The sequence below is a fragment of the Macaca nemestrina genome, chromosome 14, assembly GCF_043159975.1.
Source record: "Macaca nemestrina isolate mMacNem1 chromosome 14, mMacNem.hap1, whole genome shotgun sequence".
NCBI classification, from domain to species: domain Eukaryota; kingdom Metazoa; phylum Chordata; class Mammalia; order Primates; family Cercopithecidae; genus Macaca; species Macaca nemestrina.
This window is the reverse complement of record NC_092138.1, coordinates 64571982-64598130: the sequence shown is the minus strand read 5'-3', so window position 1 is coordinate 64598130 and position 26149 is coordinate 64571982. Positions and strand designations below refer to the sequence as shown.

The 26149-nt window shown below is 42.7% G+C and overlaps 1 protein-coding gene across 10 annotated transcripts in view; it reads right to left on the bottom strand.

Moving 5' to 3' along the window:
• Nucleotides 1-26149, bottom strand: part of LOC105485723 (unc-13 homolog B) — a 232160-nt gene that overhangs the window by 52566 nt on the left and 153445 nt on the right. The window contains exon 1 of one of the 10 annotated variants that reach the window (XM_071077967.1): nt 8106-10857. The exons of 8 other annotated variants lie outside the window; for them this stretch is intronic. The gene's annotated coding sequence lies outside the window, so the exon portion shown is untranslated. Of the gene's footprint in view, nt 1-8105; nt 10858-26149 lie in introns of those variants that run through there. One more of the 10 variants, XM_071077966.1, reaches the window with a different exon arrangement.

Sequence of the window (26149 nt, the reverse complement as noted above, 5' to 3'; positions counted from 1 at the left end):
GAGGATCTTTCAGAGCACCACAATAAGTGATTGTCCAGCACACTGTCCACTGCTCAAGTATTAATAACAAAGGGTTAATCTAACCCTCTGCCTGGCCGAGAGAGAATATCACATGGGACACGTGGGGGAGGGTTACCTCACAGAGGGCTCCAGGGTGCTTTACTCTTCTCCAATAAGGTAAAGACAGACTTGCCACCAGTCTAGTCCCTACACCCTAAGCTATTGGTGACTGCATTACAGAGGCAGAGATGATGATTACCTCATGTGAAGTGAGAATACATTCCCTTTTTACCGAGAATGTGGAGAGTGGATGGAAGCAGTAGAGTGAAAAGTATAAGGGAGAAAGCAGAGATCCAGGAGGCACAGGGGCTAATACTCCAGTCCTGCTAGGTCTCCTGGGAGGGAAAGATGGATTGGTGGGAGACATGCTACTCTTCATGTTCTTTGACCAGGGATGCTTTCCCCATTTTCTAGATTTGATGGAGATTTCTAAATCTTCTAAACTCCGCCTCCTTTTATTTTCCCAGTACTGAAGTTAACCCTAAAAGTGGGAAAATGCCTTAAAGAACACAGGCAGACTGCTCTCATGGCAACCCATTTTCAGGAAAGGCCACCACCTACATCTTGTCTGTGGGCCTGGAATTTAAAAGCATTGTGCTTCCCCAGACTAGGAGGAACCAGAAGGACGAGTCAGAAGACTTGAGATAAAGATGAAGCTGATTCTTTTTACTAGAAATAACTAAGCCAAGAACCAAGAGACAAACTGCATGTATTCCCATTTCACATCTCTCCTCTTCTTTCCAGCTTATCTAACAACTCTAATTCATTGAGGAATTCTTCATCTAAGAACCCTATCCATCGTGTGAGGCATTACTGCTTCATCTCAAGGTCTCATGGGGCCAGGACCAGCCACGCCCCTAATCTGGCCAACTGAGTGTAGCCTGCAAAGATGCACTACGTGCACAACCAGAATTTCTGGGTCTTGGGCTTGGTGCCCAGCTGCCTAGGTAGACTATGCTCCCAAGTCTAGCGGATGTCAAAGTCTTCCTTCTCTCTTCCCACAAGGACAAAATCTGAATTTCCAAAGATAATCTTTTTTTCTTTTTTTTTTTTTTCTCTCCCCAACCATGTAGGGATTGGGTATCCCTGATTTGCTCTTGGTATTAGCCCTGAACAATGTTCCTGGCTCTACAACGGCTGGAGCTGCAAGTGGCCTTTCAAGTTTGTCTTTAAAAAAGAAGTACTGCGGCCAGGCGCAGTGGCTCATGCCTGTAATCTCAGCACTTTGGGAGGTCAAGGCAGACAGATCACAAGGTCAGGAGTTTGAGACCAGCCTGGCCAATATGGTGAAACCCCCTCTCTACTAAAAATACAAAAATTAGGTGGGTGTGATGGCGGGTACCTGTAATCCCAGCTACTCAGGAGGCTGAGGCAGGAGAATTGCTTGAACCCAGGAGGCAGAGGTTGCAGTGAGCCAAGACTGCACCACTGCACTCCAGCCTGGGCAACAGAGCAAGACTCTGTCTCAAAAAAAAAAAAAAAAAAAAAAATTAGAATTGTTTAGTAAGCTTAGTAAACCAAGATGGAAGCTCTGTATACAACTACATGAAGTCATGAGCAAGTGCTACTGGACTGACAATCAAGAGACTTAAGTTTGGGTCTTGTTCCACCAGTGACCTTGGATTAAACACTTGACCTCTTTGTGAATTAGTTTCCTCATCTGTAAAATGGGGAAGATAATTACAGGAATGTTATTATATAAAGCTAAAATGAGAGATCCATACTTTGTAAAGCACTGTCCTGTTGTTATTGCTACTGATATGGCAAGTACCTGAGTCAACAAAGTAGGGAAACCCATATCTAAAGCAAGCATCCAACCACCTAAATGGCACAATTTGAGTGAGCCATGACTTTTACTTCTGCCCCAGACTCCTGCCTTTCCCAGTCCCTTCTAATGGTCTGCAGCAGTGCCTGGAATCCTGCGAGGAGAGTGTCACCCTTAAAGTTAGTCCTGTTTTCTCCTAGAAGTTTTCTTTTTAAGGTAAGGAGAAGGAAGAGTAAATAATTCAGTTCCCAACACCCCATTCAAGTGTCAGGAGGCTGGCCATCTCTCAGATACCCTGAAAGCATGAGGAAGGGACAAATGGCTATAGGAGCCAAGCTTTATCTTTCCAATGCTGGTGAGGCCCAGAATTCATTGCCAGGTCTTCTAAGGCCAGCCTCACTTTGGTCCAGATAAGGCAGTTTGTCGGGAACAATAATGAAGCTGACTTGCCTGCTACTGATTCAGTGTAGACCAGGCTAACCTGAGGCCTATCTGCTTCTGCCCCTCAGATCAATACTGCAGACATACTTTTTTTTTTTTTTTTTTTAGTAGAGATGGGGTTTCTCCATGTTGGTCAGGCTGGTCTCGAACTCCCGACCTCAGGTGATCCGTCCATCTCGCCTCCCAAGTGCTAGGATTACATGTGTGAGCCACTGTGCCCAGCCCTGCAGACAAATTGGCCTCATTTCCTGGACATCTTACAAGGTATTCCCTCCCAAACTGCAGTACTTACAACACTGGCTGGCCAGCCACACAGAGGGCAAATGGCATAGCCACTGGGTTTAGAGTCCTTTCCTGTGGCCTCCTGAAGACTGAAGGCAGAGCTGCCTGGTTCCCCATGTTACTGACAAATAGGAAATTTTCAACTAGAGCTGCCATAGCAACTTCTCCCAGCCTCAAACAAAGATGCTTGCTTCCATATTAAACAAACAAAACCCTCCACACCTTCTGAGTTGGTAGCCACTGCCCTGGGATGAACTTTGAACTCAAGAATCTCTTCTGGTGATACAGAAGGGGCACCAAACTCACTTAGTAATGCAGTCTTTGGGCTTTGAAGCAGGGGATGGAGCTCGATGTGATGCTCAGAGGACCAACCAGTCACTGTGCTGAGCTCAACTGAATATCAGAAGCCAGAATGGGCTGAAAGGGCAACCCTCAGGGACACGAGGCCCAATTCACCTCCTTCCCAGCCTCTCTTTGCTACTACTGTCCACAGAAGTGAAATGACAAGGAGCAAACTGTAAGAAGGACCATTTGATCTCTAAGTCAGTTGAACTGCATGAGTACTTACTGTGTGTGCCAGGGAGATAAGATGCAGTCCCTGCTCTCTAATATATTAAGATTTGGAGAGAAAGATATATATATGATCACAATATAAAGTGATACATATTATAATAAAAGTTATAATAAAAGTAAGCATTTAGCTGGGCACAGTGGCTCACGCCTATAATCACAACACTTTGGGAGCCCAAAGCAGGAAGATCCTTTGAACTCAGGAGTTAAGAGACCAGCATGGGCAAGGTAGGGAGATCACATCTCTACAAAAAAATAAAAAATTAGCTGGGCATGGTGGCATGTGCCTGTGGTCCCAGCTGCTTGGGAGGCTGAAGTGGGAGGATCGCTTGAGCACAGGAGGTTGAGGCTGTACTCCAGCTTGGGTGACAGAACAAGACCCTGTCTAAAAAAAAAAAAAAGAGAAAAAAAAAGAAAAACAAATTAAGATTTAATTCAGGAGTTGGGAATGGAAAGGAGGTGAGAGGCCCAGCAAAATGAGGCAGACAAGGCCACAGAAAAGTAATGTTTGAGCTGGGATGGGGGAAGTAGGCTCTGGAATCCACCTAGCCTTGGAGTTTCCTTTAAGGCACCCAATGTTATCACTCCGCCCTACCTTGTGGGCCTATTGACTCTAGACAACTCTCCAAATTTCATACACACACAATCCGGAAAAAACCATACCTTTCTGTGCTCTTTTCCTAAGGACTGCCTAAGGCTGGGAAAAATAAGGCAGCCCTTTCAAGGAATATCTGCATTTGAAAAGGTAGCACATCAAAACAAAATGATTTAATCAAAAAGATTAAAGCTTTAATGATGGAAAGCTAATAAATACTGCAGGGAGTAGACCCCTTAAGCCACATTGCATCACCACCAGCCTACCAACAAAAAAGCGAAAATAAAACACCTCAGTTTTTTGAAATGGCTGATTCTTTTATCCTTCTCTCTGACTTGTCAAATAAATGTAATTAGGAATGTAACTATTCCTTGTAAAAATTGCTTCTGACCCAAATCTGGCTTAGAGGAAACAACCAGGGGGCCTCTGGGAACAGACCAGGGCTCGATGTACATATATCAAGCAGCTTCTCAGTTAGTGTGAAACAATCCTAGCAAGCAGAAATTCAAGAGCTCTGAGCCCCCCAACAGAGGACAGAGCATTTCTGGGTCATATGTCAATTATGCTGTATGGCTAATATGGGCTAAGAGGAATGGATTTCTAGGGCCACAGCAGGTATGGGGATTCTCAGGATGTTAATCATCAAAATGATCAGGGCACGAGATACGGCAAGGGAGATTAGGCAAAGGGAATGGGAAATGCCCTAGATCAAAGGCTTAGCAAGGTCCCAGTATTGCAGTTCCTAGGACTTGCCATCCCTCCTCATCAGCATTAAAAACAGCCCCATTTATAGGCCAGAAGCTAGACATATACAAGGGAAAGAAAACTTCAAGCCTCTATATCCAAGAAGGGAGACAATCTCAGGTAACATACAGTTAAAAGACAGTGGCATGAGGGCGGACCTAGCCTTCAGAGGGCGGGCATATCAATACCTCATAATGGAGCCTGAATGCCAGGCAGGGGAGCAGGGTATTCTGTGCCCTGCCCAGGGCTCTCTTTCAGCAGTAGCAAGGTTTATTATACCAAGGAGTATAACAAACCATACAACAAATACAATCACACCCAGAATCTAACCCATGACAAAGAATCTTCTTTGTCCAAACATGAGTCGGGCTCCTCTGAGTCGTCTTTCTGAGTAGGCCCCTGACATTGGTCCATTTAGTCCAGTTTTAACAAGAATCCAGCTAGGTCATTTTAGTGAAAATTCCCACCCTTGATTTCTGATCAAATTCCTCATCTTTCACCCTTAGTATCTGTCTATGCTTGATATCTGACCAAATTTCTTATCCCCTACCCCTGATATCTTACCACCTTGGTCTGCCTTCAGCAAAAATCCTGTCAAGTAACTTTAGCCAAAATCCCCTTTGATACTTCATCTTAGTAATTTCCATCCACTGATCCCCCACCCTGCTCCTTGGCTAAATTCCCACTTTTCCTTATATTTGGAGTTGAGCTCAATCGTTCACCCCTACTACAAAATCCCAGTGTTGTCGTCCCCCCACATAAAGTCTGTCTTACCATATTTAACAAGCGTCAAAATAATTTTTTGTTTAACACTCACATGCCCTCTTTTTCCTTACTACCTTCTGCTCTTGTGAGTAGACTGAAAAAGATATGAGCGCAGGAGAATCTACTCACTGAACACCCCACCACAAAAAAACCCATCTCTATCCTCGTACTCTAGAATTTCCTTCACAGAACTTATTCCCATCTGATAGATAATATATTTGTTTGCTTCTTCATTATCTGTCTCTGTCCCCGACCTCTGCATCCTACAACATGAGCAGGGACTTTGTTTTGTTCATAACTGTATCCTCAGCACCTAAAATAGTGCCTGTGCTCAAAACAAACAAACAAACAAACAAACAAAAAACCAAAACGAACCAACCCTGTCATTGAATAAAAGAAACCAGAATATAGTTGGACGAACCCTTTAGAGGGTATCTAGGCCTGGAATCTCATATTACATTGTGATCTAGGCTATGGAGTAGTCTTATCATCATAGTGCTTTCCTAAATTTTGAATTTGAAAGTCTTTAGGCAGGGCAGGTACTCTAGCTTCTCAAAAGCCCTACTGCCCTTGACCTAGAATGAGACCCTTGTTGTCATTAATCTGTTTTGCTGTGGCAGACTACTAAATGGGAGGCTCCTATTCAAAGACCCACAGCGGGTGTGAACTCCATTACATTGGAAGCTGTGTCTTATTTGTTTCTGAATTTCCAGGGCCTAGAACAGGGCATTACTATGCCTGTCACACAGTGATAATTCATTGCCATGGAAAGAAAAATGAACTGATGGCAGAGCTGAATTAGAATCCAGGTCTCCTAATTTTCTCATCCATTTCTGTTTCCATGACAATATGCTGCATTCAAGTTCTAGGTTTCCTTCTAGATTGATGGCTTACAATCCTCTTTCATTGTCAAACTAAGGTGGAAATATTCCCCCAATTGTACTTAAAATTCTCTGGGAACTCACTCAGGACAAAAAAAGAAAAAAGAGGAAAAAAGAGGGTGGGGACATGGCAGCACTGGTCTCTGCCAGACTGTCAATTAGCTGGTATCTCTCCAGTGTATGAGACTGGCAGGGAGAGGCCCTGCCATGGTTCCTGTTATCCCAGGGATGCTGTGACGGGGCTCCCATCCCCCACCCCGAGTTGGAGAAGCTGCCCCAATCCTTGTGCTAGTGATGGGTGAGTCTAGAGTAGCACTGACTAAAAGAAATATAATGTGAACCACATGTGTCATTTTAAAATTTCAAATAGTCTCATAAAAAAGAAACAGGTAGAATTTTAATATATTTTATCTAACCCAATAGCCAAAGTATTATGTCAACATGTAATCAATATAAAAAATTATTAATCATATACTTGCATTTGTTTCCAATACTAAGTTCTTGAAATCTGGTATGTATCTTATGTTTAGAATACATCTCAAATTAGACTAGCCACATTTCAAGTACTCAGCAGTCACATGTGGATAGTAGCTACCACATTGGACAGCACGGGTCTAGAATTCCGGGGTGGGAAATACTCCGGAGAGCCTCCCAAAGCTGGCAGTAGAAGCTCACTGTAAAGGGTACACTGTCATCCCAGAGGCAGTCGAATGTTACATTCTTTCACTCATCTTTTCACCTGCTCACTTTGATCCTGGCTGGAAGCAGCCCATTTCCATTTTGTGTGAGGTTCAATCCTCCTCAAGGCTACAAAGAACAAAGTATCAAGGCCCCAACCTGCAGAAGATGAGAGCTTTTCTCCCTCTCAACCTGACCCTTTCATGGTACCCTGCTTCTTTCCAACACTCTGCAGAAAACCACAGGATAAACCTGGTTACCTCAACAGAAGCTTCCCCTTCACATAGAAGGCTTAGCAACCTCTCACAGACAAGAACATAATTTCAGTGCAACTGGACCAAGAGTATGCTGTCCTATCCAACTCATACTAGAGGGACACATAGTAGTAAGAGATTATATCTGTTTAGAATTTTCAGTTTATATGATTCCTATTTTATCATCACAACAACCCTGTGAGGCAGGAGGGTTGTTATCGTTCTGATTATACTGATTTCATAGATGAGAAAAATGAAGCTCAGAGAGGCTAAATGACTTGACCAAGGTCACTGAGTATAGCTAGGACTTAAAAGTGAGCCTTCAATCTGCAAAGTTAGTGCTCTTTTATCATACATGCAAGACAGAAGTGGACACACTGTTTATTGCGCATGTGTGCACACATTCAAGACTGAGAAAACTCAAGATGACTTTTCTATTTATATGGCATATGCACACATGAAAGGGATGAATTAATACATTAGGATGGTGGTTTTTCCTCTTTCTCTCTGTCTCTCGCTCTCTCACATACGCACACACAGGAAGGGTGGAAAGGATACAGAATATATTCAAGAACAGAAAGGTTACTTGAGTACATGCATACACACAGGAGATGAAGGGATGGATTATATATGTATGTGCAAGTAGGGAGAGAAGAATTTTGCATATTCATATATGCAAGCTGAATGAATGAGTTGTCTATACATATGCACATGCAGGAGAGGAATGGACAGGTCATTTATTCATTAACACATATGGACACATCAAAAGGGTGAAACAGATTATTTGTATATGAGTATGCACACATCCAGAGGGTGGCTGGGTTATCTATATACATAAAGTACCACAGAGGAATGGATGGTCAGATTATCAGCACACAAACACATGCATGTGAAGATTCTACCCCAGGGCCGCATATGCTACTTTTCACTCATTATAATGACCCCCCTCACCAGCAAGTTGACTCAAGCAGTTATGTAATTAATGTAGCTGCTCCATATTCCACCCACAATTGCTTTCCTTTTGTCCCTGCTTGTCGTTCAGTCAGTCATACACACTCGGTACCACTTACCTTGCTGCTGCAACCAAAATAAGGGTTAAAGAAATTTAAAAAAAAAACCACACACATTAAAATCATGAATTCTCAAGTTTTAGAATGCAAATGCTGTCTTTAAGAGGAAATCCATCCAGGAGCACTCCTTGGTTTGACAGAGAAGCCACAGGATGAACTTTCTGAGCCAAAACTCCACTGCTTGCCCAACCGACAAACAGAGCCAAGGAGCTATTATTCTCAGTTGTACCCAGCTGGCTGGCTCCACGGTACAAAGTTGATGATAGAAACAATGCCCTGCAAAAAAAACCCTCAGTGAAGGGCTGGGCAGGAGTCTCACTGGCTGCAAACGTAGAAATCTAATCTGGTCCACCTCTCTGGCAAGGGGATTCTGAGATCAGCCTGCTGAAGGCAACAGCAGCCAAACTTCAACTGGATGTGAATTCTAACTCAATCGATTCTGGGCTTTGAGACTGAGGCAGAAAGCAGGGCAGCTCCTGCTCCTGCTGCTGCTCCTCCTCCTCTCCAGCTGCTTCCTGCCTGCAACCTCCCATAGGGCACCAGCCCTCCTCACACGTTCCTGGCGCACACACCCCCTTCCCAGCACACTCACGCACACACAACCCTTGCCAGCAAGCTCACTCACACACCCTTGGTAAGTGTCTCTCCCTTTCGCTAAATATAGATCTTACTCTCTCCCTTCCTCCATTTCCTTCCCTCGTTCTTCTCCTCCCTCCTTTCTTTTCCCCTATCTACCTCTCACATCTGGGCTATAGGATATAAACAGACACAGATGGCGACCTATACTTTCAGGAGCTCCTAGTCTCAGAGGGAAGCCAGAATGCAGCATGCCAGCCGTGGAAATGCTGGAGCACAATATAAAGGGACTCTTCCCTTCTACTGAGACGAGCTCTAAGTTGGTTGGTTGGTTGGTTGGTTTCGTGTGTATATAATCTGTTGTCAGCATTTGGCAAAGCTGAAGAATAGGTACAGTGATCAAGTGCAGTTAAAATCACACAATGCCATGTTCTTGGAGTAGACATCTAGTCCAGTTCTTACTGAACAGCCGGCACAAGAGAACCAACTGGAAAGTAAGAGCTCCCTCAGGCTATGCCAAAGCAACACCCAGGGAGAAGGAGGGGAAGTTAGGTGAGCTGAGATGAACTCTGTACTGCAGAAGCCTAGACCAAAGATGGTTTTGGAATCCAGAATTAGGAACAAAGTAACCTAAAATGATACCACAGTGACCACAAAGCTGCCTAAGGTACAGGGCCCTTTTTTGACCCCAAATTTCATAACTCTTCTTTGCCAATGGATGCCCTATCTCCCTGGAGACTCACTAGCCAGGTGGCTCTCATGTGACTCTAATTCCCAATAATTCAACAATTCTAGTTAGGACTCACTGGGAAATTGAATGTCCTTATCTTCAAAGAACACTCAAGTTGTTCACTGCAACATAATGTCCGGGCACAAGCCAGGACCCCTTGAAACTCTGGAGAATAAAATCCAAAACACATGAAACATGATATCCCCTTTCCACTCTGCAACCACAGGACATGAAAAACATCGCTTAACAAACCTAGATAACCTCAGAATCCTTCTCAATATAGAGCTCTGATCCGCCAGTAACAATCCAGTGAAGTCATTCCTCTTCTGTCTCCCCTGAGATTGATCTAATGAGAAAAGGCCCTCCTCCTCCTTAGGCCAACAGTAGGTGGGCAAGTTTAATTTACCCAGCATGTTCAAATCAGGTTCTCAAACCTTGTGACTTCTGCCGCCCTGCAACATTCCTCATGGCAATCCACAATACAGTATGGCCTCTTTAGCCCATAAATCAGGTACTCAGTCTATGGGGGCCATCCTAGGATCTGTCATTGCAGAACCCGCAGCCCTTTATGGTAGATAAAACAAGCTTTTAAATTAAGGATGATTTATTTGGCTTATCCAAGATCCTGAGAAGAAAGGGTTGATTTCAGAGCCAACATTTGCCTCCCTACTGCCTTCTTCCAATAACATTGCTTCCCCCTCAACCAAGGAAGAAAATTTAGATTCCAAGAGATGCTAAACAACCCATTTCTTAGCCATCCACCTCATTATGCAGCCAACACTGACAGCAGAGCACATACCTCCTAACCTAGTTGGGAGCTGGCTAGATGACAGAAGAGATAAGGGCTGACAGCACAACTATAACCACATCTAAATACAGAGGAAAAAAATAACTTGAAAACTGTCAAGTTTCTGTGGAAGTCACAGCCAATTTACTGTGGAGTTTCCCATCCTTCAGCCAGAAGAAGGAGGTAAAAGGTTTAAAACAAGAAATATAGGAAGACTGATTAAATTAGAATGCCCTCCCCCAAATCTGCAGCCACTCGTAAAAAGCCCAGAACAGTGGCTGTCATTATCAGGTTTGGTTGGGCTTCCTAGGCTAAGAAGAAGCTCAAACTTTCAAGAGTGGGAAAGATTCCCCAGAGGTAGGACCCTGCCGAAAGAACCTACTTCTTCCTGCCTAATTGACAAAGTGTCCCCAAGCCCTGGCTAAGGTCTCCAGATGGCATTCCTGAGGCTAATGGAACCCTGTCTTGTCACCCAAACACATTCAGCCCATTTTTCTAAGCAGCTTGGGCTTCCCAGAAAAACAAAGGCTCAGGCAATAGAAGACGTGGTTAGCATATGAGGCACAACAAATCTGCTATCTCCAGTTATAATCTTCAAACTTCACAGGAGAGCTCATATAGCTTTGACCACAAATTACCTTTGTATCCTTCCACCTTCCCACGTTCCAGCAAAAGCAAGAAACAGAGTAAGTGGGGAAGTGGTAAACAGTCAGTGAAAGCTCTTGTAAAAGAGCATGGCCACTTCTGCCACTGCTCTACACGGCCCACAGAGTGCCAGACACCACATGGCCAAAGGACATCAGGACTCCTCAGTAGACAAGCTCTTTGGGACAAGCAGGCAATTTGTTTTGTGAGCCACATGAACAACAATGCAGCCCCCTCGTCACAGTGGATCTGGCCCTGGGGAAGCCTGAGTAGGCCGAAAGGATGGGGTGCTTTTTAGAGTTAAGAAATAGCACAGCACCCACCTCAGTTGGGGAGCTTCCTCAAAGTAGGCTGCTCAGGAGCTAGCTGGGCAGAACTGGAAAAACAGATTGGGTTAAGAAGGAAAAGGCATTTATCCAGAAGCTGTGAAATGCTCTAAACAGACATTCTCAAGGTCTGGTTCCCAATTTAAATCCTTGCAGGGATCTTCGCCTAGAGACAGATGAGTCAAGATGGAAATTCAACATGATACACTGACACTCACGCAGAGTTGTGGGAAGGTTCAGACCTGCAGGAGTTCTAAAGGGGAGCCGAATGGGTGGGTTAGTCAGAAAACCACCTGGCATACAAAATTCATCTTCAGCTAAAGCAACTGAGTGGTGTCACAGGAATACTGGAGGAGGGCCTCACCAATCACAATTCTCCCCACTCACACAAACCAGTCTAAGTCTCCCTGACGCCAGATACAACTGGTCCAGAAGCAAAGAATATGCCTGCTCCAAACCTGGCCTGCCTTTTCAGGTGTCAATGCTAGAGACAGGCTGGGTCAGGACCAGCAGGTGCTTACCTTATTTCCCAATAACAACACAGATGCGAGGTACAAAGGATGGGTGCGGCCAATGTCTATATCATGCAGGAGTCAGCTTGTGACTGTTTTCCTTCTCTACTGCTAAGGAAAGCCAGAAGCAACATGAAAAGCCTGACATATAGTCACACAGCTGGGATTTATTTCATGAGGAGGATGGTTCTTCTGGTGGCTAAGAAAAGTCATTTTTCCCCCTGTAGAATGATGCCCTCCCTACACCGTGGAGAAACCATATGCAGCAGAGAATGATGGGCAACGTGAGGTAATCCTCCTCCTTCCCTGAGGAGCATGCCTTCCTAGGGGAGTGACGAGCCTGGCAGAGATGTGCTGACTTTACTGATGCACTAAGACATAGCTGCTTTGTTACCTAATCAGACCCGACAAGCTGCAGGGCAGGCCCTAAGAGTCATAAATTGCTGACAAGTCTTAGTCCTACAATCAGGTCAAGGACCATCCCTGATTAGCAGAAACTTGAACATAAGGAGCTGATAAACTTCTTGGAACTGCCCAGCTAACCAGTTAGGTTTTCAGCCTGTCTCTCCAAAGGCTGTGGCCCCACATCTATTTCAGGATCAAATAATTAACAATTCGTGATCATAAGAAACCTAAATGTCTAACTGCTCTCTCACATAAACCTGAACAATAGTCACAGCTCCCAGATTTAGGACTAATGCCGGTCCTAAAGTAGTATTTGTTTATATATATATCTCCCAGCCCAAGCCACAGAGTGCATTGGCCCTGCCTCAATCTCTATACCTGAAGGAAACAAAGAGGCCATATACTGAGGATCCTCTAAAAGGAATCCAAAGTTTGAAATCCCAGGGAGAAACAAACCTCTTGTACTAAGTGGAAACTAACTGGGTTCATATTGATCAAATATCCCCTCAGTTCTTTGTGGCTTGTTCTAAGATATATCTAAGAATAAGATACAGGGCAAACCCAAATCTGGAGAATTCTCTTGGCTTAGGCCCCTGTTTCTACAGTCTTGTGGAAATACGTCCCTAGCCAGCAGATGAGTTTCAAGTGTCTTGAGATTCAACGAAGAGACCCCAGAGAGGTGGGTTTTTCCCTATAGGACTCTCCAAATGTTCAAAAATATCTGATATGAGGTACTGAGCTACAGGAAGGTAGCTAATGTACAAAGGGGAAAAGAAGACTTAATGGAGACGTATCCTCCACTGGGGATCTCTGACAGTAAGAGGGAAGCATGGTGGAAAGAAAGGGAAGCACTCAACTAGATAAGTCAGAAGAGAGAACTACGTGTTTAGAGCCCTAGGCTGCCAGCTCACCCATATCAACTCCATGCAGAGATTATTCTCTGCTCAGATGCTGGATCATTGGAGTTCATATATTCTAATTCTTTACCCAGTGAGAGAAGCCCCTGCAAAGCCCTTTGTGCCTCTGTTGTAATCTATTTTACCTTCTTATCTATCGATGTCTCCTCTGCAATCTTTAGTCCAGGCTTATTTCTCACTTCAACTACTGCAAAATATTCATTCTCCCTAGTCTCCACTCCTTCAGAACCACCTCCCACTCACTCCTCTTTACCCTTGATCCATGATGCATAATTTGCTAGGGGGATATTTCTAAGATGTACATAAGTTTTTGTCACTCATTTTCTTAAAAATCCATGAGTGACTGTGCTAAAAAAAAAAAAAAAAAAAAAAAAGTCCTAGTTTTTTGCCATGTTATCAAAGTTCTTTCTTGACCTGCCCACGTCTAGAGGAATTTGGCTTCCCAATACCCTAACTTTAGTCAAAGCAAACCCCTTGAACTCACTTAATGTGCCATCTCATCCTTTCTGTTTCCAGATGGCCCTATCTAGAGTGCCATCAGAGAGTAAACATCAGGATGGTGAGAAGGTAGGAACCTTTCCAAGTGCTTTGTCAGAAGATAAGATGTGTAAATAAACATGAAAAACTACTTTGGTACCTGTTATGGGCTGAATTGCCTGAACGTCTGTGTCACTCCAAAATTCATATGTTAAAATCCTAACTCCCAAGGTGATGGTATTAGGAGGTGAGCCTTTGGGGAGGTGAATAGATCATGAAGGCAGAGCCCTAATGAATGGGATTAGTGCCTTTATAAAAGAGGCCCACAGGAGCTCTTTTGCCCCTTCCACCATGAAGATGCAGTGAGAAGGTGCTGCCTATGAACCAGAACATAGGCCCTCACTAGACACTGAATCTGCCAGTGCTTTGATCTTGAATTTCCCAGCCTCCAGAAATGTGAGAAATGAATTGGTGTTGTTTATAAATTAGCCGGTTTATAAGTATTTTGTTAAAGCAGCCCAAATGAACAAAGATAAATTTTGTTCTCCCAAATTTCAGAGGTTGAAGTCCTAACCCCCAGCACCTCAGAATGTGGCCTTATTTGGAGATGGGGCCTTTAAAGAGGCAATCACATTAAAACGAAGTCATTAGTGTGGGCCCTAATCCAATACCATATAAAAAGGGGAAATTTAAACATAGGGATACACAGAGGGAAGAATATGTGAAAAGAAATAGGGAGAAGATGGTCATCTACAAGTCAATAAGGACTATAAAGATCCTTCCCTTACAGCCCTCCACAGGAACCAACCCCACCAACACCTTAATTTTGGACTTCTAGCTTCCAAAACTATGAGACAGAAATTTCTCATTTAAACAACCCAGTCTGTGGTACATTGTTATGGTAGCCCTAGCAAGCTAATATAGTGCCTTTCAGAATTACTACTACAATTCCACATAAAAATATCTTACAAAGTTAATAAATAAACACCTAGTACACCTGTAGTCCCATACTTGGGAGACTGAGGTGGGAGGATAACCTAAGCCCAGGGCGTCAAGGTGGCAGTAAGCCATGATCACACCACTGAACTCCAACCTGGGTGACGAGAGCGAGACCCTTTCTCAAAAAAATAAAATAAATAAAAAACAAAAAATAAATGAACACCTATTAAGTAACAACATCTTGTTAACAGGCATAATGAAAAGATACAATCCTTGCCCTTAAGAAGTTCATAATCTAACAGGGGAAATGTTATATTATGAGGCATTGTTAAACCCATGTTATATATTCTGAGGGAGAGGAGTGTTAGATTTTATGTTTGATGGGTTAGTAAGAAAGGATATATAGAAGAGGAAGTAAAGAAAAAAAAAGATAATGAGTACAGTTTGAACACAATGTATGAAGTGCCTATGAACATTCAGGTGACAATATCCACAGGCAGCTGGATAAAAAAGTCTGGAGCTCATGAAAGAGGACTGAGGTAGAGACAGTAATTTGGGATTTATCAGTTACAGGTTAGGACATGGATAAGACTAACTAGAGAAGAAAATGAGGTAGAAAACAAAGCCTGGGAATGATCAAGTTTTTAAGGGGCAAGCAGAGAAAGAGAAATGCTATGAAGAAACCAAAGGTGGGGCCAGGCACAGTGACTCAGGCCTGTAATCCCATCACTTATGGAGGCTGAAGCAGAAGGACTGTTTGAGGCCAGGAATACAAGACCAGCCTGGGCAACATGGGGAGGACCCCATCTCTACAAAAAAAATTTTAAAATTAGCCAGGCCTGCTGGCACGTCCTTGTAGTCCTAGCTATTCTAATCCCAGCTACTTGGAGGCTGAGGCAGGAGGTCTGTCTGAGCCCAGGAGTTTGAGGTTACAATAAGCCATGATTGTGCCACTGCACTCCAGCTTGAGTGACAGAGTGAGACCCTGTCTCTTAAAAAAAAAAAAAAAAAAAAGAGCCAAGAAGAAGAATATTTTAGAGAGAAATCAGTCAACGGTTTTATCTCATCTGTCATTAACAAATGCTCCAGGAGGTTGATTTTCACCTAAAATGATCTTCCTAACTTGTCTTCTTTGGCTGTTTAAGTCTGAGTGTTCTCAGGTGAGGACTGAATAACACATTTCCTTAGCATGCTTGAAGGTGACAACCAGCAAAGAGAAGAAGAAGTTTAAGGAATGGGCTACAACTTACCTCTTCCCTTTGGCTTCAGGAAGTTTTACTGAAGTCTTACAATATGACTGCACTTCAGGGCACAGTGGCAGCTGCATTGTCCACAGGAAGAACACAACATGCCACTTGCAAGAGGCCACGGATCTCCCCATGACATACGCTTGCAAACACAGGAAGCAAGTTATCCCTTGATTTCCATCTTTAGAAGCTCATGTTATTTTATTTCTTGGCCATTTCCTGATACTTAACTGCTAACTTAGTATCCTCTTGGAATTCCTCTGAGAAGACGTCTCTGATCAGCCTAATCCAAAGGGCTTGTTCCTTAAAGTCCTGTGGCAACTATTTTTAGTTAAGAGTTAATCATTTCTTTTGCAACCAATTATTTAGGGCCTTGTAACACCACTTAATTCTTTTTTTTTTTTTTTTTGAGACGGAGTCTCACTCTTGTCACCCAGGCTGGAATGCAGTGGTGTAATCTTGGCTCACTGCAACCTCCACCTCCTGGGTTCAAGCGATTCTCCTCTCAGCCTCCTAAGTAGCTGGGATTACAGGCGCCCGCCACCATGCCCGGATAATTTTTGTACTTTTAGTAGAGATGAGGATTTCGGTTGGCCAGGCTGGTCTGGAACTTCTGACCTCAGGTAATCCACTTATCTCGGCCTCCCAAAGTGCTGGGATTACAGGCGTGAGCCGACGCGTCTGGCCACTTAATATTTTTAAGTGTTCATTCCATAAATCTTTGCTGAGTTTTTAATAAGTATCAGGAGGAATTGATGCTAAGAATTGGTGATCAGTTCTTGACCTCAAGTACTATCTAGCAAAGGATTTAAAGCCTGTATGTATGCAAGGAAAACACATGTAGAAAGCCGAAATAATAAGAAAATAAGCGGCCAGGAACAGGGTCTTCCCTGAACTGTTTTTCTACCTACGTGCACTAGGGATATTAGGCAGAGAAGATACTCCAGGTGAATGTCTACTCTTAATTCCTAAGACTTTAGACTCAAACATCTGCATGGCCTTTTACCTTGATAAGCCAAGCTGGACCAACTTTAACAGAAGAGGTTTTAACCAATTCAAAAGGCAGGTCAAACAGTCTGCAACTTAAACTCTCGCCCCTGGGCCCATATTTTTTAATAGACATCTGAATTTCTCCCAGTGTAAGGGGAGGTAGAAAAACGAATATCAGGCCTAAGTGCAGTGGCTCATGCCTGTAATCCCAGCACTCTGGGAGGCCAGAGAGGGCAGATCACCTGAGGTCAGGAGTTCAAGACCAGCCTGGCCAACATGGTAAAACCGTGTCTCTACTAAAAATATAAAAGTTAGCCAGTTGTGGTGGCAGGCACCTGTAATCCCAGCTACTTGTGAGGCTGAGGCAGGAGAATCACTTGAACCTAGGAGGAAGAGGCTGCAGTGAGCCAAGATCACGCCACTGCACTCCAGCCTGGGCAACAAGAGCAAGACTCCATCTCAAAAAACAAAACAAAACAAAAAACAAAACAAAAAAATGAATATCAAAAGTCCAAAGCAGTTTTCTCAACCTACCTTTTCATTCCCAAGTTTGTTCCAAATGACAGAGCTCCTGCCTCCAGCATATTAGCCCAATTAGAGTGCTTATTCTTCTTTGGGCCTGAAATGTGAGGGCAGCCTTCAGCAAGGTTAGAGTGACTAATATGTATCATAAGGGACACAGATAAAATGCACAAGAATTTGAGAGAGGAAAATATTTCCAGCATTAGAAATGCTGGCTTGGATGTGAATCAGAGAAGGCTCTGTGAAGAGCATGGTATCTGAGCTTGATCCAAAGAATGGATAATATTTGGATATGTAGAAACTAAGAGGAAAGGAAATTTAAGGCAGAGGATAAAGCATGGGTTATGAGATGAAAGGGAGAAGGAGGAAGGTGTGGAAAGAAAAGGATATTAACATTTATTGAATGCCAGCAACACACCAGGCCCTGCTCTACATGTATGATATTATTATCCATCCACTGAGGCAGCTATGATATTCAGAGATGGAAAAATTATGTTTCCAAAGGGCTGGGTTACTTGCCTAAGCCTAAGGTTACATAGGCCAGAAGTGGTGGAGCCAAATTTCAAACTCAGGCTCTGTTGAGACTATAATTTAATTACCAATGCAAAGAAAAATTAATTTTTTTAAAGATAAACTTTCATTCACTTCTTTATTCACTCACTCACTGACTCATCTACAAAGAGTTTAGTGGGTGCCAGGCATCAGGGATATAGAGTTAGACATTTTCTCTATTCTGTATTTTAATGCTATTTTTCACTTAGCTTTTATTTAAACTTTTTATTGAATTATAATATACTTATAATTATAACATAAACAAGTCAAAAGTGTACTTTTACATCCATGTAAACAGGATCTAGATCAAGAAAACAATGTAAACAGAACTCCAGAAGCCCCCTGTGCTCATGTCTAATCACTACAAATTCCACCCTCAAAGGTAATCACTATCCTGATGTCTGACACCACAGGTTACTTTTGCCTGTTTCTGAACTTAATACAAAAAGAATCATACAAAGTATATTATTTTAAGAAATATATAATCTTGAGGGCAAATGCTCACATAATTCCAGGACAATGTGATTAACATCAAAGCTGATTACATATGAAATGCTATAGAAAGATAAAAAATGAGAATCTAACTTGGCCTGGGCACGTTGGGAAAGGCTTCAGAGAATGTGACATCCAAGTTGAGCCCTTAGTATAAAAGGTAGCCATGACTCACGCTCTATTTCAGAAAGATAAATCTGGCAGTAATATATACAATGGCTTCTAAGAAAAATAAAAGCAAGGAAACCATCAGAAGACTAATACTATAGTCTAAGCAATAAAGAGAACCTGAACACAAAGGGAAACAGAGAAGAGACAGAGACTGATCAAAGAAACCACAAAGAAAAAAAGAGCAAGATCTGGCAAATGATCTAAGTGGGAGGCAAGAGACAATGAAGAATAAAAAGTGACACCATGAGGCCGGGCGCGGTGGCTCAAGCCTGTAATCCCAGTACTTTGGGAGGCCGAGGCGGGTGGATCACGAAGTCAGGAGATCGAGACCATCCTGGCTAACATGGTGAAACCCCGTCTCTACTAAAAATACAAAAAACTAGCCGGGTGTGGTGGCGGGCGCCTGTAGTCCCAGCTACTCGGAGGCTGAGGCAGGAGAATGGCGTAAACCCGGGAGGCGGAGCTTGCAGTGAGCCGAGATCGGGCCACTGCACTCCAGCCTGGGTGACACAGCGAGACTCCGTCTCAAAAAAAAAAAAAAAAAAAAAAAGTGACACCATGATTTTGAGTGGGTGACTAGTAGAATGATGGTGACTTTAATATAAATAGAGAACAAAGGAAGAGGAATAGGCTCAAGAGGGAAGTTTTAAACATTGGGAAATTACAGTGAAAATAACTAGTAGATAACTAGACAGGAAGAATAGAGCCTAAGGAAAAAGGGAAGGCTTAGATTTGGGAGCATTTGCTTACAAAGGCTAGTTGGGAGGCTGGGTGTAGTGGCTCAAGCCTGTAATCCCAGCACTTTGGGAGGCTGAGGCAGGTGGATTACTTGAGGTCAGGCGTTGGAGACCAGCCTGGCCAACATGGTGTAACCCCATCTCTACTAAAAATACAAAACAAATTAGCCAAGCGTGGTGACTAACGCATGTAGTCCCAGCCACTTGGGAGGCTAAAGCAGGAGAATTGCTTGATCCTGGTAAGTGGAGGTTGAAGTGAGCTGAGATCGCACCATTGCACTCCAGCCTGGGCAAGAGCAAGACTCCATCTAAAAATAAACAAACAAACAAACAAACAAACAAACATAGTTGGAAGCCTACTGGCTACCTAGCACAGTAGGTAGGACCAAGCACACTACCTTCCATATAGTAGTTGCTTAATTAAAGATTATTGATTAGAGGCTGAAGAGATGCAGCTTTGAGACTGAAAGAGAAGCTTGAGGGAAGACTGTAGCAAGAAATGAAGCAGGAGCTAAGGAAGGAAGAGAATTGGGAGAAACTAAGAATAACAGAAGAAAAGAAAATAGGAAACCAAAAAAGGGAGTTTTAAAAACATTATGGAAAGCTTCACAGAAATAAGGATGAGGAAAAAGTGACTGAGAGAAAAAAGTATTTAAATACTTAACTGTTAATTATTTCTACCTCCCTTCTGGCCTATAAGCTCTTGGAGAATAGGAAAATGTCTTACAAATAGCCCCAACAGTACCCAAAAGTATCCACTTATTAGGGGCTTGATTTATAACTGAAAAATTGCTGGGCACAGTGGCACATGCCTGTAATACCAGCACTTTAGGAGGCCAAGGCGGGCAGATCACTTGAGGCCAGGAGTTCAAGACCAGCTTAGCCAAGATGGCGAAACCACATCTCTACTAAAAATACAAATTTAGCCAGGAGTGGTGATGCACACCTATAATCCCAGCTACATGGGAGGCTAAGGCATAAGAATCACTTGAATCTGGGAGGCAGAAGTTGCAGTGAGCCGAGATCACGGCACTACACTGCAGCCTGGGTGACGGAGAGGGACCTTGTCTCAAAAAACAAACAAACAAACAAACAAAAAACAACAAAAAAAAACCCTGAATAATTACTTAAGTTGCATCCTTTTGGGTAACTTTGGCAAAAGGATTTTTTCTCACAGAGGAACAGAGGAACAGCCATCAATGAATATTCTCATTGGTTGGATGGTCAAAAAAAGCAGCAGGAATCAGAGAAGGTGGTGGTAGAGAGTGAGAAAGGGTGCTTTGCTTATTACTTGGAAGCGAGTAATTTTGTATAAGAATCTGACTTATTCCATAAGATTTAACTATGTACCTCCCTTTATAGATACTACGCCTAACAGCTGGAGCTAAGGCCTGCAGCCAGTATCTGATACCCTTCACTAACTCTGGACAGGTTGATGATACTATGGCATCCCTTCGAAATGTTCTGTGTGCTCCTTGGAAACCAGAGCCAAATTCACCCCTCCAAACAATCCACTGCCCCAAATCCAAGTCCAGGTGTGATATCCTGTAATTCACCAGGCTTAGTAACAGCCCAGAACCAGAAGGTTTATAGAAGATCGACCACTGATGAACATCCAGATCCAGACCATAAATGTGTACAGAATATTTCAGAGGTAAAACAAATAAACAAACAAAAAAATCAGTATTGCTCCTGACAAGTACATGAAAGCTGCTCTTTGAAAATGTTCCCACATTGCACAGGTCAGCTTTTGGCTTCCATTGACTTCTCCCTCTTCTTTGGTGGTCCCAGAGAAGCATCAACATACCAGATAGCCTAGTTGGAGTCATCCATAGATAAGTTACCCTAGGAATCCTGTTACCACAGGGGAGACCTGGTGGCCTAGATCTCTATAAAAGCCTGAAATCCTATGGTATTGGCTGCTTGCCACATTAGCCAAAAAAGCAGCAGTGTCAATGGATCCTTACTTAGCAGCAAAGGTTCCAGCCATGGTCAGCAATGACCTTTGACAGGTCATTCAGTTGCCTCAGGTCTAGGCTACAAAGGTCATGACAGATCCCTGAAAGCCAACAGTTCTGGAAGGTACTAGAAGCTTGGCTAGAGACTCTTAAGCAAATGCTTGTAGAGCTTTGTACTCAAAAATTCATTTTTCTATAATTTCACCAGAACCCTGTGAGAGAGAACAAGTCACTGTCCCCTAATTTTATAATTGAGAAGAACAATAAATATGAATGTTAGTTCTTTCAGATTTTAAGGGTGAGCTAATACAAAAACTCAGTTCTTTGCACTTCTATCCATCCCTAAATTTTGTTAGTAACAATTTAACAGTAAACGGATACAAAAGATACAATATTGTGAATGGGCTCTTGGGCTCTGTGTCTACCAGTCTGGAAACCCCATTTCCCACCAAGTGGACCTCAGGAAACAAAGATTTACAGGCGAGAAATACTGAGGCTTGTGCCACCTTCTCTCTTCTGTCATGGGAGGTATATTAGTTTTCTAGGGCTGCCAAAACAAAGTAGCACAGTCTGGGTGGCTTAACCAACAAAAATTTATTTTGGACCAGGCATGGTGTAATCCCAGCACTTTGGGAGGCCAAGGTGGGCGGATCGCTTGAGCTTGGGAGTTCGAGACCAGTCTGGGCAACATAGCGAAATCTCATCTCTACAAAAAAATCTAAAAAATTAGCTGGGCATAGTGGCATGTACCTGTGGTCCCAGCTACTTGGGAGGCTGGGATGGGAGGATCACTTGAGCCTAGGAGGTGGAGGTTGCAGTGAGCCAAGATCATGCCACTGCACTCCAGCCTGGGCAACAGAGTGAGACCCTATCTCAAAAAAAAAAAAAAAAAATCTCACAATGCTGGATGTTAGAAATCCAAGATTAAGATGCCAAGAAGGTTGATTTCTCCCAAGGCCTCTTTCCTTGGCTTGTCAATGGCCAACTTCTCTCTCTTCAAACGGTCTTTCCTCTCTGTGTCTGTGTCCTCATTTCTGCTTCTTCCAAGGACATTAGTCATAATGGAGTAAAGCCCACCCATATGACCTCAGTTTATATTAATTACCCACTTAACGGCCCTATCTCCAAATAATGTCACATTCTAAGATACCTGGGGTTAAGACTTCAACATTATGAATTTTGAGGTGGGAGTGGGGACAAACTCAGCCCACAAGGGGAGGAAAAGGTGAAATCAGGAACTCAGTGGTATCTGATATTTAAAAGGCAGGGGAAGAAAAGGGACAATTCGGGGCCGGGCATGGTGGCTCACGAGGTCAGGAGATCGAGACCATCTTGGCTAACATGGTGAAACCCCGTCTCTACTAAAAATACAAAAGAAATTTAGCTGGGCGTCGTGGCGGGCGCCTGTAGTCCCAACTACTTGGGAGGCTGAGGCAGGAGAATGGCGTGAACCCAGGAGGCGGAGCTTGCAGTAAGTGGAGATCAGGTCACTGCACTCCAGCCTGGGCAACAGAGTGAGACTCGGTCTTTAAAAAAAAAAAAAAAGTAAAAGAAAAGAAAATTTGAAGCTTTATTCCTAAAGAAATCACTGTTGTCATCTACTTAGCTTCATCTTTTGAATTCTTTTCTACTGACAACTTTAGTCTTTACCTAAATGGTTGAATTCCAAGGACGGAGCTAGATGTGTATATTAGAGAAGCAGGAAAGGAGGGACTGAGACCATCAGGATGCTACATGAGCTGGCAGCTCCAGAACATGCTTTCATGGCTGTGATGCTCCATAACATGCTTTCATTGACTGTAATGGTTAATATTAGGTGTCAACCTGACTGGAGGGATGCCTAGATGGCTGGGGAAGTACTGTTTCTGGTGTTGTGAGGGCATTGCCACAGAAGACTGAAATCTGAGTTGGTGGACTGGGAGAGGAAGACCCACCCTCAATGTGGGTGGGCACAATCCAATCAGTTGCCAGTGCAGCTATAACTAAACAGGTGGAAGAAGGTGGAATAAATTTGCTTGCTGAGGTTTCTGGCTCTCTTTTTTCTTCCCATGTGGACATTTGCTTCCTCTCCTGCCCTTGAACAGGTTCTTTGGCCTTTGGACTCTGGGACTTGCACCAGAGGCTTCCTGGGGTCCCTCAGGTCTTCAGCTGCAGACTAAAGGCTGCACTGTCAGCTTTCCTGGTTTTGAGGCTTTCAGACTTAGACTGAGCCTCTACTTGTTCCTCTCTTTCTCCAGCTTGCAGACAGCCTATCATGGGACTTCACCGTGTAATCACATAAGCCAATTCTCTTTAATAAACTCTCTTTCATATATACATATATCCTATTGGTTCTCTCCCACTGGAGAACCCTAATAATACACTGACCAACTAGGCAAGCTACTTCCACACTCTAAAAAAAACAGCTCTTCTTTATTGCTTCAGAGGCCTGGCTGCTGTGGCCAATTTACCCAGAGACAGGCAAGAGAAAGAGAAGAAAGGTTGCACGTTAAGGCATCATTAAGGCAAAACATGGCAAATTCAAAAGAGGTTTGAAAAAATTAAAAAGGAACAGGAGTAGGAGAAAATATTTGCAAATCATAAGTTTGATAAGGGACTTCTATCCAAAATATGTAAAGAATTCTTACAACTCAACAACTAAAGTCAAATAACCCAATTTAAAAATGAGCAGAGGATTTGAATAGACATTATGGTAGTCCCTACTTAGCCACTGTTTTGCTTACCTGCAAAATTACCTGCTGTACAATACATTGAGAGATATATTATTTAATTATATATAATTAAATATAATTATATAATTAAAGGTATATCCACATACCTTTAATTACAGTATATGGTTATAACTGTTTTATTTTATTATTAGTTATTGTTGTTAATCTCTTATTGTGCCTAATATATAAATTAAACATTGGCTGGGCACAGTGGTTCACACCTGTTATCCCAGTGCTTTGGGAGACCAAGGCATAAGGATCACTTGAGCCCAGGAGTTGAAGACCAGCCTGGGCAACACAGCTCTTGTCTCTACAAAACACTAAAAAATAAAAACTTAGGCAGGTGTAGTGGTGCATGCCTATAGTGCAAGCTACTCTGGACTGAGGCTGAGGTGGAAGGATTGCTTGAGCCCAGGATTCGAGGCTGCAGTGCACCACTGCACTCCACCCTGGAGGACAGAGTGAGACTGTCTCTAAAATTAATAAATTAAACCTTATCATACATATGTATAGGAAAAAACATAGTATATGTGAAGTTTGGTACTATCCACAGTTTCAGGTACCCATTTGGGGTCTGGGAAGTATCCTCTATGTTTAAGAGGAGACTGCTAAACTCCAAAGAAGATATAAAAATGGCCAATAAGCACATGAAAAGATACTCAACATCATTAGTTACTAAGGAAATGCAAATCAAAATCACAAGTTAGCACTTCACACCCACTAGGATGGCTATAATAAAAAAAGACAAACAATAAGTGCTGGCAAAGATGGGGAGAAAATGAAACCCTCATACATTGCTGATGGGAAGGTAAAATAGCACAATCACTTCAAAAAACAGTCTGGCAGTTTCTCAAAATGTTAAACAATGTTATCATGTGACCCAGCGGTTCCATTCCTAAGTGTATACCCAAAAAACCTGAAAACTTATGTTCACACAAGAACTTGTACATGAATGTTCACAGCTGCATTATTCATAATAGCCAAAAGTACCAATCCATGCTACAACATGGATGAACCTTAACATTAAGCTACATAAAAGAATCCAGACACAGTAGGCCACATATGATAAGAATCCATTGATATGAAATGTCCAGACAATCTACAGAGACAGAAAGTAACTTCGTGGTGCTACAGGCTGGTGGAAAAGGGAATAGGGAGTAATCCCTAATGGGTACGGGATTTCTTTTTGAGGTGATGAAAATGTTCTGGAATTAGGTAGTGGTGAGGGTTGTGCTTAATTGTATACTTTAAAATGGTTTTATGTTATGTTAATTATATCTGAATTTTAAAATATTTGTTACTAAAAACAAAGGAACAATAATCTGTTGTCAAGCCACTGAGGGGAAATGGTATGAAAGTAGGACTGAATGAGAAGGCTGCAAGAGTACAACGGCAGTGTATCCTTGTCTCTATGTCACTTAGAATAGTAAAAGGAAGTGGAGGCAAGCTGTGTTAGCCGAGGGAAGAGCCATGGGTAGCAGGTAAAAGATAAAATTTGGAAATAAAAAATTTTTTTTCTCAACCAAAAGTGAGAATAGGCAAGTATGGATATGAACCTCTCCTTTTCTAGAGATTTTTAGGCAAGAAAACCCACCTCATTCCTCTTCACAACTCCACTGCCCAGAATGCAAAAGAACAAGCTTCCTTACTCTACATCCTGTTCATTCATCCTGCCAACAGATATTTATGGAGTACTTTTTATGTGCATAAGATAGTTACCTCATCCTTCTCTCCCTCTGAGGATAAGTGAAACTCCAGTTCCTCATTCTTCTACATCTTAGAAAGAATGTCTTTGCTTTCTCTTATCTCTCAGGAGCCCAATCACTTCTAGTGGGTTCAGGGTTGATTTGGGAAGCACGGAAACAAAATGCAGAACATAAAACAGGTTTTAGAGAGATGATGTCTTTTGATTGGGACAAGCTGAATTTGAGATGCTGATGGGACAAGTGAGTATCCAAGAAGTAGTTAGAAATATGGGTTTAGGGTCTGGGCTAGATAAGAGAGCAACCCACATATAGGTGATAGGTGACATAATAAATGATATTTCAAAAGAAAAATGTATAGATTTATATGAAAAGAGCATTGAGGAAAGAACTCTGGAAAGAACAACATTTAAGAAATGAGCAAACAGAGAAATCAGAAAAGAGACTGAAGACAGATCAAAGAGGAGAGTTGGAGATGGTTTCTTAGATGTTAAAACAGGAGGGACTGTTCAGAAGTGTCAAATACTGCAGAGAGGTTCAATAAGATAAAGACTGAAAAGCAACCACTAAGTTATCAGTTAAGAGCTCACTGATGACCTTCACAAATACAGTTTTAACGAAATGACAATGGAATCTCTGACACAGAC